Source organism: Pan paniscus, chromosome 10, assembly GCF_029289425.2.
Source record: "Pan paniscus chromosome 10, NHGRI_mPanPan1-v2.0_pri, whole genome shotgun sequence".
NCBI lineage: Eukaryota > Metazoa > Chordata > Mammalia > Primates > Hominidae > Pan > Pan paniscus.
This window is the reverse complement of record NC_073259.2, coordinates 76,921,921-76,936,934: the sequence shown is the minus strand read 5'-3', so window position 1 is coordinate 76,936,934 and position 15,014 is coordinate 76,921,921. Positions and strand designations below refer to the sequence as shown.

Here is a 15,014-nt window from a genome sequence, read left to right as displayed (position 1 = left end):
GTGGTCTTTGAGCAAGTTGGAAGGTACACAGGGGACAGAGCATAGAGTGCCTTCTAAGCCAATTCTAAAGTGGAGAGTTTGAATTCTGTTCTGAGAATAATGGGAAACCATTGAAGGGTTTTAAGAAGAGAGTGATGCAATCTGATGTGGGTTTTAGAAAGATAACTTTAGCTGCTGAATACAGAAAATGGCCAGAATAGAAGTAGGGAGACTAATCCAGTTATAGTAATCCTGGCAAATGTTGATGGTGATTTGGATTAAGATGCTCTGTTAGGAATGGAGGGAAGTGAAAGGATTGGAAATCTGTTATGGAAATAAAACCAAGAGTACTTGCTAATGGGTTGGGTTGGGTTGGGTTGGATTGGATTGGATTGGATTGGATTGGATTGGATTGGATTAGATTGGATTGGATTGGAGGAGGAAGGCGTGTGAGCAGAAGAGGAAAATCAACGATGATGCTTAGGTTTTGTGCTCGACTGAGTGTATGAAGTGTTCTTATGTTAGATGGACAAAACTGGAAGAGGACAGATCTGGGATGAAATCAAGGGCTCTGATTCAGACATTTTCTTTAGAAATTGTGAACTCCTCAGGAGGTATCCAGTGGAGACGGTTGGGTATATAAGTGGAGCTCAAGAGAGAAGTTTGGCTGCAGAAAGAAAGTTGGGAGTCATCAACATAGAAATGGTATTGAAACCTGCAGGACTAATAAAATAATCTAGCAAGAGAGTAGAGATAAAGAAAAGAAGGCCAGAATCGAGCTATAGCACCGTCACACAATTAGTCTGATAGAGTAGAGGAGCCAAGAATGGAGATGGGAAAAAATCAGTAATGAGGTAGAAGGAAAATTAAGAGTGATGTCACAGATGTCAAAAAGGGGAGTGGCTCAAGAAGGCAGTTGTTTTGGGGAGTACCATGACCACCTACTAGTGATTTGCTGGAAGGACTCACTCACAACTCAATATAGAATCATATTCAAGGCTAAGATTTATTACAGCAAAGGGTATGGTGCAGGAACAGCAGGATACAGATATATGGTGGCAAAACTAGAGAAGTCGTAGTAGGCTTTCTTGTCCTCTCTCTGTAGGGATTCCACATGTTTCTCAGGAATGCATGTTTCTCTCCAGCTGTAAACTGCAGAGACATATGCAAAACGCCTCCACTCAGGAAAGCCCACTCAAGTCTTAGGGGTTCAGAGCTGGTCAAGGGAGCTGGTCGTGTAGCTATGTAACCAGCCAGGATGCAGACCCCAAACTAGGTACTAGGATGCATCAGGAATCTTCATGTCAACTTTAAACAATGATACTGTCTTGATATATTTTGACCACTGCCTTGAGGGCACAAAAATAACATAACTAATTAGTAAGCATTTCAGGGAGTTTAGTGCTCAGGATTTGGGTCAGGGTCATTGCTGTGACTGCAGGTGTTCCCAAAGACAAGCAAGAACTGAGTAAAACATACTGGCTATGTTAACTCTTTCCTCTAGAGGTCATGGTTAATGTTGAATGCAGGTGAAAGTCAAAACTGAGAGCCATAAAGTTAATTTCTATATCCCAAAGTATAGTTAGTGAAATTATATTTCTCTCCAGATAGATTCATTCCACTTATTTAGTGAACATTTATTGAATGCCTAATATAGTTCATGGCATGTGCTCGCATGAGACTATAGGGGTAAAGAAGTTAGACATGGCACCTGCCCTGAAGGAGTTGACAATCCAATAAACGCAGATGTCATTAGCTGTGTGCGAGAATATGACAGAGGTCTCACGGCTGAGACCTGAAGGATAAAGAGAGATCAGCCAGGTGAAAAGGGAAAGGCGAGGCAATAAATAGCACGTTCAGAGGCCTGGAGGTGAAGGAGCATATTGACTTTGAGGAGCAAAAGAAGTTCAGTGTGGCTGGAGGGGAGAAAGGAGAAGGTGAGTGTGGGGTAGATTATGGAGGACCTTATACAGGCTGTTAAATACGTTTTGCTTCATCCACGGGGAGATATAATCCTAAGGGTTTTTGCTTGATAGGAAAATGACAGATTTGTTTTCTTGATTGAAAAATTTCTGATAATTTTACAGTTAGTTTTGCATTGCAACAGAGATTCTCTCTCTCTCTCTTTTTTTTTTTTTTTTTTTGAGACAAGAGTCTCGCTCTGTCACCCAGGCTGGAGTGCAATGGTGCGATCTCAGCTCACTGCAACCTCTGCTTCCTGAGTTCAAGCGATTCTCCTGCCTCAGCCCCCAAGTAGCTGGGATTACAGGGGTGTGCCACCACGCCCAGCTAATTTTTGTATTTATAGTAGAGATGGGGTTTCACCATGTTGTCCAGGTTGGTCTCGAACTCCTGACCTTGTGATCTGCCTGCCTCAGCCTCCCAAAGTGCTGGGATTACAGGCATGCACCACCGTGCCCAGCCTAGAGATTCTCTTTAAGAAATTTGGTGCAACAGTCATTTCTGGGACAAAAATTAGTGAGAAAATACAAACACACCAGGGTAAATAAACCAGAGCACCACAAAATGTAATATTAAGTGTGTAAAAATAATAACAATCCCTGAGAGCTATCAGTGTGAAAAGTTTTTATTTGAATGCCATAATTGAATGGAATTGTTCATTTAAACCTTCAAGTGAATTTATTTTTATGTCTAAAACTTATTAGAAATGTTTCAATGGTGATTATATGTAGTTTCTTTTCTCTTTTGCCTTCAACAGAGCACAGATCACGCAGAAAGGAATGATTTTTTTTTTAATCAGCAATTTTGGAGACAAATTCTATGAATGCCAACCTGTACAGAAACTGACAAGCATTAATTATTCAGAATGTAAAGAGAAATGCCAGAGTATTAAGGAACAGATACCTAGATTTAAACATAATTTTGGAATATTATAATTATTATGAATTACAACCACTTACATTTGAGGCAGTATGTGACAGCTGTGTGCATGAGCAGGAACATGAGAGGGAACGTAACCTGGTCTCATTTTCTAGGCAAGCCATTCAAGAGGAGCAAAGAGAGTGGGAAAATGAAAGCAATGCCACTGCTGATTATTGAACATCTTTATCTGCCATGCACTGTGCTAGGCCCTTTACACATTTTCCTTCTTTAAGCTATTTAAAAACTGCGATAAGTTCCTTACATTCCCATTTTATAGTCAAGAGCAAATAGATTTTACAGATGAAGAAATTGATGTCCCAAAATGATATCCTGGTAGGTGATAGATTTGGTTCGGTAACCCAAATGTGTCTTTTAGCAATTTATGTATTCATTCAACAAATATTCATTGAGTTCCTACTGTCTACCAGAACTTTTGTAAGGGGATGCAAAGAAGAACAGACCCAGGTCTTTCCCTTTATGAACTAGGGCAGTGGGCCTTACACCCAACTGCCGTAATGGGAAAAGCATTGTAATGGGGCTTTGTTCGTTACAGTCAACAGTGCAGTGTAGGGATGCTTTGTAAGTTGGCCTACAGGGTGCTTGGTAAAGTTGAGAAAGGCTTATCAGGGAAGCTGACATTTGAACAAAGGTTTGGATATTACCAGGCAGAGAGATGGAGGTGGTAGGAATTCCAGGTAAAGCGACTGGGAAAACACATGCTGTGCTTGGGTGGCAGGAGCAGTCCAGGGAGGACATGGTGGGACTGTGCTGCAAGAAGCCTTGTATGCCAAGGAGATGAGACTTCCCTTGTACATACAGCCAAGGATAAGAATTTGATGACGATTTCTAATGTATCTCAGCATCTAAGTTCCCTTAATTTGTGCTCACTGGAAACCACAAAGTTTTAGAAGGCTTTTGTCATTGTGGTTTAAGAGAAAAAAATAGATTGTTCAAAGAACAGTGATACATAGGGAAAATATTTTGACTCACGTAATTTCTCACTAAAATTGGCAATATTTGTAGCCCCATGGGAACTATGTTTCCATAGGACATTCTGTTCGCTGTCCTTGGGAAGCTATCTAAAAAAAGAAGAAAAAAACACAATAAAAAGAGGTATTTGGGGATCAGTAATAAAAGTTGTATACTTTATTGAATGTGTTACTGTGTACTAGCTACTTATCCATATTATTTTAAATCCTGACACCTATTAAATAATAGGTAGTATTATCCCTGTTTTACAGATAGGAAACTGAGGCTCAGAAAAAAGTGACTTGCCTGAGACTACTTAGCTAGTAAGGAGCAGAGCTGGGAATTCAAACCCAGGTCTGTCAGGATTCAAAACCCCAGTTCTTCCAGTCTCTAGAGCCTGGTCTCTAGAGCCTGGAGACTTCTGTGGAGGTGACCTAGGCCACTTCAATAGGTGAGGAGACAGAGGACCGCTTGGGGATGCATTCCTTAAGCCAGAGCAGCTGATTCTCTGAATGCCAACCTAATACAGAAACTGACAAACATTAATTATTCAGAATGTAAAGAAAACTGCCAGAGTATGAAGGAACAGACATCTAGATTTAAACATAATTTTGGAATATTGTAATTATTAATTACAACCACTTACATTTGAGGTAGTGTGTAACAGCTGTGTGCATGAGCAGGAACTTGAGAGGGAACGTATCCTGGTCTCATTTTCTAGGCAAGCCATTCAAGAGCAGCAAAGAGAATGGAAAAATGAAAGCAATGCCACTGCCGATTATTGAACACCTTTGTGTGCCATGCACTGTGCTAGGCTCTTTACACATTTTCCTCTTTTAAATTATATAAAAACTCTGTGATAAGTTTTTTTAAGTATTCAGACTTTTGTGTTAAATTGGAAAACCAGTGCTGGAACCTGGGGGTGGGGGCGGGGCAGGGGTCTCCTAATGACTGGCCTTGTGCTCTTTAAGCTGCACTAGCTATCCCACTTTGAAAAGAGTGTATGAAACACAGTTGCAGTCATGCATACTCCATCTCCAAAGAATGGATTCATTCTTCAGGCCATAGTATACTGACTATAATTTTCTGTTTGTAATTACCCAGATTCCAAGCCTGTTTATAGCATTTATACCTGAGGAATGGAATAGTGAGGATTTGAAGAGGCCGCAGTCCTTGAGGTTTTCTTTGATAATAATATCTGTAGCTGCATCAAACACAAATTTGATATTCTGTGTATCTGTAGCACAGGTCATGTGACTGTAAATTCTTTTGATATCTTGTTGCATACTGAGGTCAAGGAACTGGCTCTTGATGTAATTCCCCGCATCCTCATAGGAGTTGTTACCATCATACTCTGGAAAACAAATGCTGAGATGGATTAACTTTTTACATTGGGTTTCCGCATGGGATTTTATAGGAATAAAGGTTCCACTACCAGCAGTGAGTAGCCTGAAGTCTGCCACATTGACCAGGAACCTTTGCAAGAATAAACCGAGGATGTGCCCTCTGCAGGTGAATGTGCTAGGCTCTCTGGGGTTGCCAAGGAGTTTGAGTCCCCATCCTTGAGTCCCCATCAACTACATCTAGTTGATGTACACGTGATCCTTTGCAAAGGTTCTGAGCCCTCTGAAACTGATCAAAATTGCATCTGTTAGAAAATATTAAATATATTCTATATATCAAGCCAAATACTAGGAGCTTGTGTAAGCAACAGAGTATCTTGGTGGATCACGTGGGTGTTGGGTTAGGCAAAAGATCCCACTGTTGGCCCTCCCCACACCCACATCCTTACTATGCTCTGGGCAGACAGAGTTACTCCAACTATCTCAAAATGCCCAGAAACCCTTAACCACCTCTACTGATTTGCCTGTATTCAGGAGCCTCCTTCTTCACAGCTGAGATTCAGACTTCATTGAGGGACAAGGTGAATGAGAGGGTAGGGGACAGTAGGGGGCAGAATCTGGTCATCAGGAACTTTGGACTTTCCAGTGAGCACAGACTGAGATACCTCAGGTGCTAAGACTGCAGCACCCCTGGAGGAAGGCTGTACACTAGACAACAACAAGGCTGATTGGCAGGACAGCATCTACCCAGCATCCTTAACATCCGGGATGAGATGATGGTGCCATGTAGGGACACTTGACCCTGCCCATAGCAGCCTCAGCCCCTGTGCATCCTGGGAGTGAAGTGATCAGGTCATGCAAGTAACTACATCAGTCCTCACCACTGGGATCATTGCTACAGAGGGGAAGGCTTTTCCCTGTGTGTTGGAGATGGAGATAGAAGTGTATTAACGGAGGAAAACAAAATAAGCTTTTACATCTGCTAAATTAACAGAATCCCAGGCTGCCAAAACCCTGAGGCTTGCTCAATCAGCAGTCCAAACTGTATTTCCTCTAAGGGACAAATTTTGAGCTGCTGTAAAGGTACACACAGTCTAGTGAGAAACCATTCAATTTTGAGGGGGAAACTCTAGGGAAATAGAGTAAGTTAAAGGAGTAGAGTGTGCCAGTATGAGAAGGCAACTCTCCTGGAGTTTGAGTTCCAAAACTCAGTGGGCTCATAGGTCATGGTGTGATCTTAGAAGTCATAAGTGACCAACAAGGAGTTTAATAATGCCTTTTCTTATACTCCCTCTTTTTACATAGCCTTTATACCAAGTTATCATCTGGCAGTCATTTTAGATATAGGTTTCTAAGTTAGACGGTAGGGTCCAAATGAAGTGTTTGGCAAAGTCATCTTAATTTTTTAAAACTTGATATGAAAAAGATGTTGGTATCAGGTATTGAAACTGAGGAGCTATCAGAATAGGGAAAAATTCCTCATTTATGCCCATACTCACAAATACACAAATATTTATAAACAATAATGATACAGGCAGGCATGGTGGCTCACACCTGTAATCCCACCACTTTGGGAGGCCAAGGCAGGCAGATCACCTGAGGTCAGGAGTTCGACCAGCCTGGCCAAAATGGTGAAGCCCCGTCTCTACTAAAAATACAAAATTAGCCGAGTGTGTTGGCGCATGCCTGTAATCCCAGCTACTTGGGAGGCTGAGGCAGGAGAATTGCTTGAACCCAGGAGGTGGAGGTTGCAGTGAGCTGAGATCGTGGTATTGCACTCCAGCCTAGGCAACAAGCGCGAAACTCTGTCTCAAAATAATAATAATAATAATAATAATAATAATAATAATAATAATACAACTTTTTTTTCCCTTTGGGGGGCTTTCCAGCAAAAACCAGAAAGCCTATTAGACAAATTTTAAAAGAGCTGTAACACTATAATAAGACTGTTTAATAATGGTTGAGAACACAGAGCCCGAAGAACACAGATTGCCTGGGTTCAAATCCTGGTTCTGCTGTTCAGTGGCTGTGATCTTGAACTACTGTCTTACCCTATCTGTGTCTAGTTCCTATTTTGTAAAATAGAAATAATAGTTCTACCTCGTAGGTTGTCGAGAGGGCTAAATAAGTTAATAAACATAAAGTGCTCAGAATATGATTGGCACCTAAGTGCTATGGAAGTATATGCTACTCTTACTGCTGTTACATAAATTGTGATATTTGGCAGCCTTGAAGCGTGGCCCTGCCATATGCTTTGTGTTTAAAACCCTCAAACTACTGTTTATTGAGGGCATCTTTGATGTCAGGCACAGGGCTAGGCAATGTTCCTGCTGTATCTCAATGAATCTACACAACACCCTGTGAGGTAAATACCAATTTACAGCTTTAGATACTGACTTGCCAGTGGTTAAGTAACTTGCCCAAGGCCACAAAGCAAGTACCTGGTAGATTCAGGACTGAAGCTTCAAGTCTAGAGAGCTTGGCTCCAGCCACAGCTGCAGTTTGGGCTGACCTTGTTCCTGCCAGCACACTTTGGGACCTGGGCCATACAAGTTATAGCATCCTGGACAGACCCTCTATTTTATAGAAAAGGAACCTGAGGCCCTAGGATTAAATGAATTGCCAGAGGTCACTCTCCAAAGAGACTCTGAGGTCCAGATTAGGAAACCTGAACTAACATTGAAGCCGTGTCTTTCTGTATAAGATCCAACTGCTTGTGGTATATTTGGCCAAAAAGACTCAGGTTAAAGTCAGATACCAAATAACATATTGACATCTAGCATATTTATGCCCAGATGCCGTATAGCAAATCATCCTTCACTTTAATTAGCTTATAGTTATATACTTGACAATGTGAATGAACAGAGAAAAACAAGGTATTTTTTTTTCAACTTCTAAATTTGCTTGGGAAATTCCTCCGTGTCTTTTACAGGTTTAAAAATCATGTTTAACGATAATATAGTTATCTTAGGAAAAAGACCAGCCCATTTTTATCACTCTTTATCATTGGGCCATCACAGATGAGAGCTTTCTATCTTATGGAATCATTTGCACAAAGTATATATGAGGATATACAGCATTGTATTTGTAGCATTTCTTATAATAGTAAAAAAATGAAATGATACAGTCATCTAGTTAATGCCACTGAGTTGTACACTTAGAATGGTTAAATAACAAATTTTGTTATATGTGTTTTGCCATATTTTAAAAAAATAATAGTTTAAGAAACTAGTGACTTGTATACTTAAACTGAGTGGATTGTATAGTATGCAAATTATGTCTCAATAAAGATATTTTTTAAAACCCATACATTTATCCATAGAGAATTGGTCAGATTATGCCAAACCCAGTCAATGGAGTATTTTACAACCTTTATTAAAGAATTAGGTAGATTTATATGTTTTGACATGGGAAGATGTCCAGAATATATTGTGAAGTAAAAAAAAAGTTGATATGCATTTCCATATGCTGTATACACACGTCTACAGTTTTGTCTTATGAGTAACACTCTTGTAAATGTCATTATGCAACTTGGCTTTTTCACTTATGTGTGTTATGTTAGAGGTTAGTACATATAGAGATACCCCATTTTTTTAACTGTTTCAAACTATTCTGTGGTATAATCTTATCTTAGTTTATTTAGTCATTTCCATATTGATGAGTCTTTAGGTCATTTATAACTTTTAGATATTTCGAAGAATGCTGCAATAAATACTGTTAAACAAGCACATTAGCTCCATAATTTCCCAAGATAGGCACTACTAAATCAAAAAGTACATGCATTTTTTTCCTCAAGTTTCTTTCTTTCATTGATGATGCTCTTCTTCCTCCTCTTCTTCCTCTTCTTCTTCTTCATTATTATTATTATTATTATTATTATACTTTTAAGTTCTGGGTTACATGTGCAGAATGTGCAGGTTTGTTACATAGGTATACATGTGCCATGGTGGTTTGCTACACCCATCAACCCGTCACCTACATTAGGTATTTCTCCTAATGTTATCCCTCCCGTAGCCCCCCCACCCCCCAACAGGCCCCAGTGTGTGATGTTTCCCTCCCTGTGTCCATGTGTTCTCGTTATTCAACTCCTACTTATGAGTGAGAACATGCAGTGTTTGGTTTTCTGATATTCTGATAGTTTGCTGAGAATGATGGTTTCCAGCTTCATCCATGTCCCTGCAAAGGACATGAACTCATCCTTTTTATGGCTGAATAGTATTCCATGGTGTATATGTGCCACATTTTCTTAATCCAGTCTATCATTGATGGACATTTGGGTTGGTTCCAAGTCTTTGCTATTGTGAATAGTGCTGCAATAAACATATGTGTGCATAAAAGGTATATGCATTTTTGTGCTTGATGGATACTGACAGATTACCCTACAAGAGGATGTATTATTTACACTCCCAGCCCCACATGAGTATGTGTATTTCCCCACATCCTAACCAACACTAATTTTTTTCCATTCTAATGGGTGAAAAAAAAAATCTCCATTTTAAGTTGCATTTTCACTAAGCATGGTGGTACACACCTACAGTTCCAGCGACTTAGGAGGTCGAGATGGGAGGATTGTTTGAGGCCAGGGCCAGGAGTTCAAGACTAGCCTGGGCAACATAGCAAGATCCCATCTCTAACGAAAAATTTTTTAAAAACTAGCCAGGCATGATGGTGCATTCCTGTCATTCCAGCTACCCAGGACACCGAGGCTGGATGATTGCTTGAACCCAGGGCCATGGTCCCACCACTGAACTATAGCCTGGGTGACAGAGCGAGAACCTATCTCTGCTTAATAATTAGTAGCATTTACATGATTGAAAATCAGAATGAACATGTTTTCACATTAATTCAACATTAGATAAACATTGAGGTACTGCCCCAGATGAACAAACACAAACCCCTGCCCCTGTGGAACTTCTGTTCAACTCTATTGGTCATTTCTATTTCCTCATGCCATTTGCCTGTTTTTCTATTTATTCATGCTTTGTTATGTGTGTGGCAAATATTTTCACCTCTTCTGTGGCTTGTCTTTTAAGCTCCATTTTCAGTATCTTTGGCCTTACAGAAGTTTTTAATTTTTATGAGATCGTATTCGTCAGTCCTTTTCTTTATGCTTTTATGTTCCATGCCTCACTTAAAAAGGCCCTCTTTCCCCCAAGGTCATAAATATATTCTATACCCTTTTCAATATTTTTATGGTTTTAGTTTTTACGTTTAGCACCTAACTCCATCTGGAATCTATTTTTGGGAATCGAGTGGTATGTAGATAGATTTCATGTCTGACAATATATATTTTTGAGCACTCAAATTTTTAAAAAGTATGTATGACTTTGGTAAGCAGAAAGAGCCAAGAGGAGTTTGAAGAGACACTCAGAAAGTGGATGTCCATTCTGGGTGGGCCCAGGAGTTTGCAATTTTAGCAGATACCTCCAGAGAAAAGAGAAAGTGATGAGAAAAAAAAAAAAAAAAAGCTGTGTCCTGTGGAGTAGATTCAGGTCATAATGGCTGTAGGTAGAGACACAGCAGAAAGAGTAGCCCCGGGTTGGCCTTGTATCCTGGTACCTACAGCACCTTAGGAAATACATAAAATACATGAAATGTCACAGATTTGCAAGAACTAGAAGACCAGCCAGAATGAATCAGAGAAGGGATTCTTCAGTGTTTCTACTTGTAATGGAATTTTTAATCCCTCATCTGGTACAAAAATGAGTTTGAGATAATAGCCCATTTAAAAATAACCCAAGCCGGTGTGGTGGCTTACGCCTGTATTCCCAGTACTTTGGGAGGCCGAGGCAGGGGAATCACCTGTCAGGAGTTCATGACCAGCCTGGCCAACATGGTGAAACCTCGTCTCTACTAAAAATACAAAAATTGGTCAGGTGTGGTGGCGGGAGCCTGTAATCCCAGCTACTTGGGAAGCTGAAGCAGGAGAATCACTTAAATCCGGGAGGCGGAGATTGCAATGAGCCCAGATCGTACCACTGCACTCCAGCTTGGGCAACAGAGTGAGACTCCATCTCAAAAATAAATAAATAAATAAATAAATAAATAAATAAATAAATAACCAACCCAGCCCTGGATTAATGATGAATTTTCATTCTGGCTAGCAAAGGTTAGCAAAAGTGGATGACTACATGTAGGCATGTTAATTAACACTTTTTAGATTCTGGAAAAAGAATGTTGTGTGGCAGAAATATGGGTACAAATGTGCAAGCCTTCTGTAGATGATTCTTTAAAGGCAGGTGGAGTGGGAGCCGCTGGGCTAACCTACCCCAAATCACTGCACTTCCTTTCTTCCCTTGTCATTAAAACCATATGACCCCTTTAGTGTCTGTGTTGCACTCATGAGTTCAGAAGTTCCAATGCATCTGTCAAACACATGTGTTTGCCTACTGTGCATGTTGTTCTAAGTGCTCCTTCACTGCTTCTGACAACCCTATGAGGTACTATTATAAGCCTCCTTTTACACATGAGGAAACTGAGGCTCCAGAGAGTTAAATAAGTTGCCCACAGTCCCACAGGCAGTGGTGGCATTGGGATTTGGACTCAAGTTGTCTAGCTCCAGGTTCGCAGAATCACCCTAATAATGTGCCCTCCAAATTGGCTATTTCAGCAACTGCGGTGTTCAGGAAAGAATTATACTCTGATGAGCCTTCATGAGGCAGGGTTGAAAAACCTGTGTCAGGAAAAGATATGACACCTTACTGGTTATCAGACCATGCTAGAAGGAGCCTCTTTAAAGTCGAACAACAGAGCCACTGCTCTGGTGCAAGCAGCACTCTCACCCAGCCCTCTGACCTCAGTCACAGTGTGAGCTCTATAGTTCCTGGCAAACTTTAGCCATGGGGTCAAAAATGGAGAAGCGTGCCTTCAGGTATAAGATGTGATGTGTTCATGCAGGGATTAGCTCTGTTTAGGCTTAATTCTGGAAGCCAGGGTTCTTAATTTGGTTCCCATTCCCTGACGGAATACTATGCAGTCCTGATAATGAATGATTTACATTTATACAACAGTATGCATGGATGCACCACAGGGGACAGTGCTTGGAAATAGGCACAAGGGTGCTTTGAGGCTGCTGTCTACACAAATGTGTGTTTAGTTTATGAAAATCCACAGTGGCGCCTGTAATCCCAGCACTTTGGGAGGCTGAGGCGGGCGGATCATTTGAAGTCAGGAGTTCAAGACCAGCTTGGTGAAACCCCGTCTCTACTAAAAATACAAAACAATTAGCCAGGTGTGATGGCGGATACCTGTAATCCCAGGTACTCGGGAGGCTGAGGCATGAGAATCACTTGAACCCAGGAGGCAGAGACTGCGGTGAACCAAGATCGTGCCACTACACTCCAGCCTGGGTGACAGAGTGAGACTTTGTCTCTCAAAAAAAACCAAAATCTACAGTGAGCTCTTCAGCATATAGCTTTCTCTGCATATTGTATTCCATGTATTCATTGTACTGGATTCAATGTACAGTATTCTATGTATACTGTTATCTCACTGAAGAGTTTTTTCTTAATGGCGTGAATTAGAGTCAGCTGAGGTATTTGTGAAAAATGCAGACTCCTGAACTCACGCCTCAAGATTCCTGTTCTGGATGGGGCCCAGGAGTTTGCAGTTTTTTACAAATACCTCAGGTAATTCTGCTGCAGGTCATCTGAAGATATACCTGTAAGAACATAGCAAAGCTGCAGACCTGGTCTGCTGTTGATGTGCTTAATACTGGGCATCAATAGGACTCTATAAGTAGAGCAAAAGAATGACTTGAGAATGACTAGGCTCACACATTGGGATGGTAGGAAAACAGCCTGGTGCACTGCAAGGGTAACACCATCTTGAAGCGAAACCACCACGATGACCGATGCTTGAGTCCTGCATGCCAAGGTGTTCCTGCAGCAAGGCCAAGAAACAATGCCTGTAGCACAGATAACCCCTCATAAACATGCTTATCTGACTTCCCCAGTGGTCACCAGTGTTCCCCAGGAGGATCTGAGACATGACCAGCTGTCTTTACTCTAAACACTTGCTATATAAAGGATCATTTCTGGTGGGTGGACACAGGGACTCACTTTCTGGAGCAGCCCAAGACATCGCTTCTATTTGTAAGTCCCTATTAAATATTTTTTCTGAAGAACTGGATTTATCAGCCTCTTTCTTAAGCCTCTTAGTTCCCTCTGCCTTTGTGGGTAGGTTTGCGTAGGCCTACTCACCAAGAAACAAGGCTATATCTTACATGTATCCATGATTTTTTTTAATGCACAAAAATGTAAAAAGACTATATAAAATACCTACAACAAGATTTCTGTTGGCCAGGTACAGTGGCTCATGCTTGGAATCCTAGCATTTTGGGAGGGTGAGGCGAGTGGATCACTTGAGCCCAGGAGTTCAAGACCAGCCTGGGCAACATAGCAAGACCCTGTCTTTACAAAAAGTACAAAAATTAGCTGGGTATGGTGGTATGTGCCTGCAGTCCCAGCTACTCAGGAGGCTGATGTGGGAGGATTATTTGAGCCCAGGAGGTGGAGGCAGTGGTGAGCTGAGATCACACCACTGCACTATAGTCTGGGTGACAGAGTGAGACCCTGTTTAAAAAAAGAGAGAGAGAGAGAAAAAAAAAGATTTCTCTGAATCCTTCTCATGCGTATCATGAGAGATGTTTTAAAATGTTTCTATATTTTGGCCGGGTATGGTAGTTCACGCCTGTAATCCTAGCACTTTGGGAGGCTGAGGCGGGTGGATCACCTGAGGTCAGGAGTTCAAGACCAGCCTGGCCAACATGGTGAAACCCCCGTCTCTACTAAAAATGCAAACATTAGCCAGGCGTGGTGGTGCATGCATGTAATTCCAGCCACTCGGGAGGCTGAGGCAGGAGAATTGCTTGAATCCGGGAGGTGGAGGTTGCAGTGAGCCGAGATCACACCATTGCACTCCAGCGTGAGCGACAAGAATGAAACTCCATCCCCCAAAAAAAACCACTTTTCTGTATTTTAATGCACAGTTTAAAAATGCCAGACCTGGCTCTATTCTACTTAGGTTTCTGTTCATTAGATAGGAGTCATTCATGTATGACTGAATCACTGTGAGGATCCTCCCCTCTCTCTTCTTCCCCTTCCACCCACATGCCAGGCTGTGGTTCAGACGGCCTTCTGCTTTCTCATGGGTCTCTGTTGTGTGATCTTGTGCCCACCTCTCTGTGTGTTAAATGGAGAGAGTGGCTTGAACAGTACCCTCATGGTTGGTCTTCAAGAGCTCATCTAATTCTGAATGGTAGTTGGGCATGTCTGAAGGTATTAGCAATTCTGTTGCTCAGCATTGCTGATGTATTGAGCAATGTGAAAACCTTGGCGAATGTTGTTGCCATCTTCCCCTAAGAATCTGCCTCATCCTGAAGCCCAACCATTTGACTCTGTGGTAAAATGAAGTAACTTCAGTAAGGTCCATGTCTACCAATTTCTTAATCTCAATTGAGGTAAATAGATGCACATTGTCAGAAAGGACTGGCCACTATGTACTGCAAATGATGGGCACAGAGTTGTGATTGTCCCAGCAGACTTGAGATGAGCTAGGGATACATCAATCCATTATGAGACGGTATCTGTTATAGTCAAGAGTGTCTCTGGAATGGCTTCTTATAATTATTTGGACTTTCTACCAAGGTTTCTGTGCCATAGCCTATGGAAAAGTAGATTCCTTTCAAGAGACCTGACTTGCCAAGCATGGTGGTTCACACCTGTAATCCCAGTGCTTTCAGGGGCCAAGGCGGTGGGATCACTTGAAACCAGGAGTTTAGGACCAGCCTGGGCAACAAAGTGAGACCCCCATCTCTACAAAACATTAGCCAGGTATAGT

At 41.5% G+C, this 15,014-nt stretch overlaps 1 protein-coding gene and 1 non-coding gene across 10 annotated transcripts in view; one reads left to right on the top strand and one right to left on the bottom strand.

The window, feature by feature from the left end:
- Positions 1–15,014, top strand: part of CPM (carboxypeptidase M) — an 82,431-nt gene that overhangs the window by 14,202 nt on the left and 53,215 nt on the right. The gene's annotated exons all lie outside the window — the stretch shown is intronic.
- Positions 7,051–7,112, bottom strand: LOC112436772 (U7 small nuclear RNA). The gene has a single exon (XR_003025466.1). It is a non-coding gene; the product is annotated as a U7 small nuclear RNA (small nuclear RNA).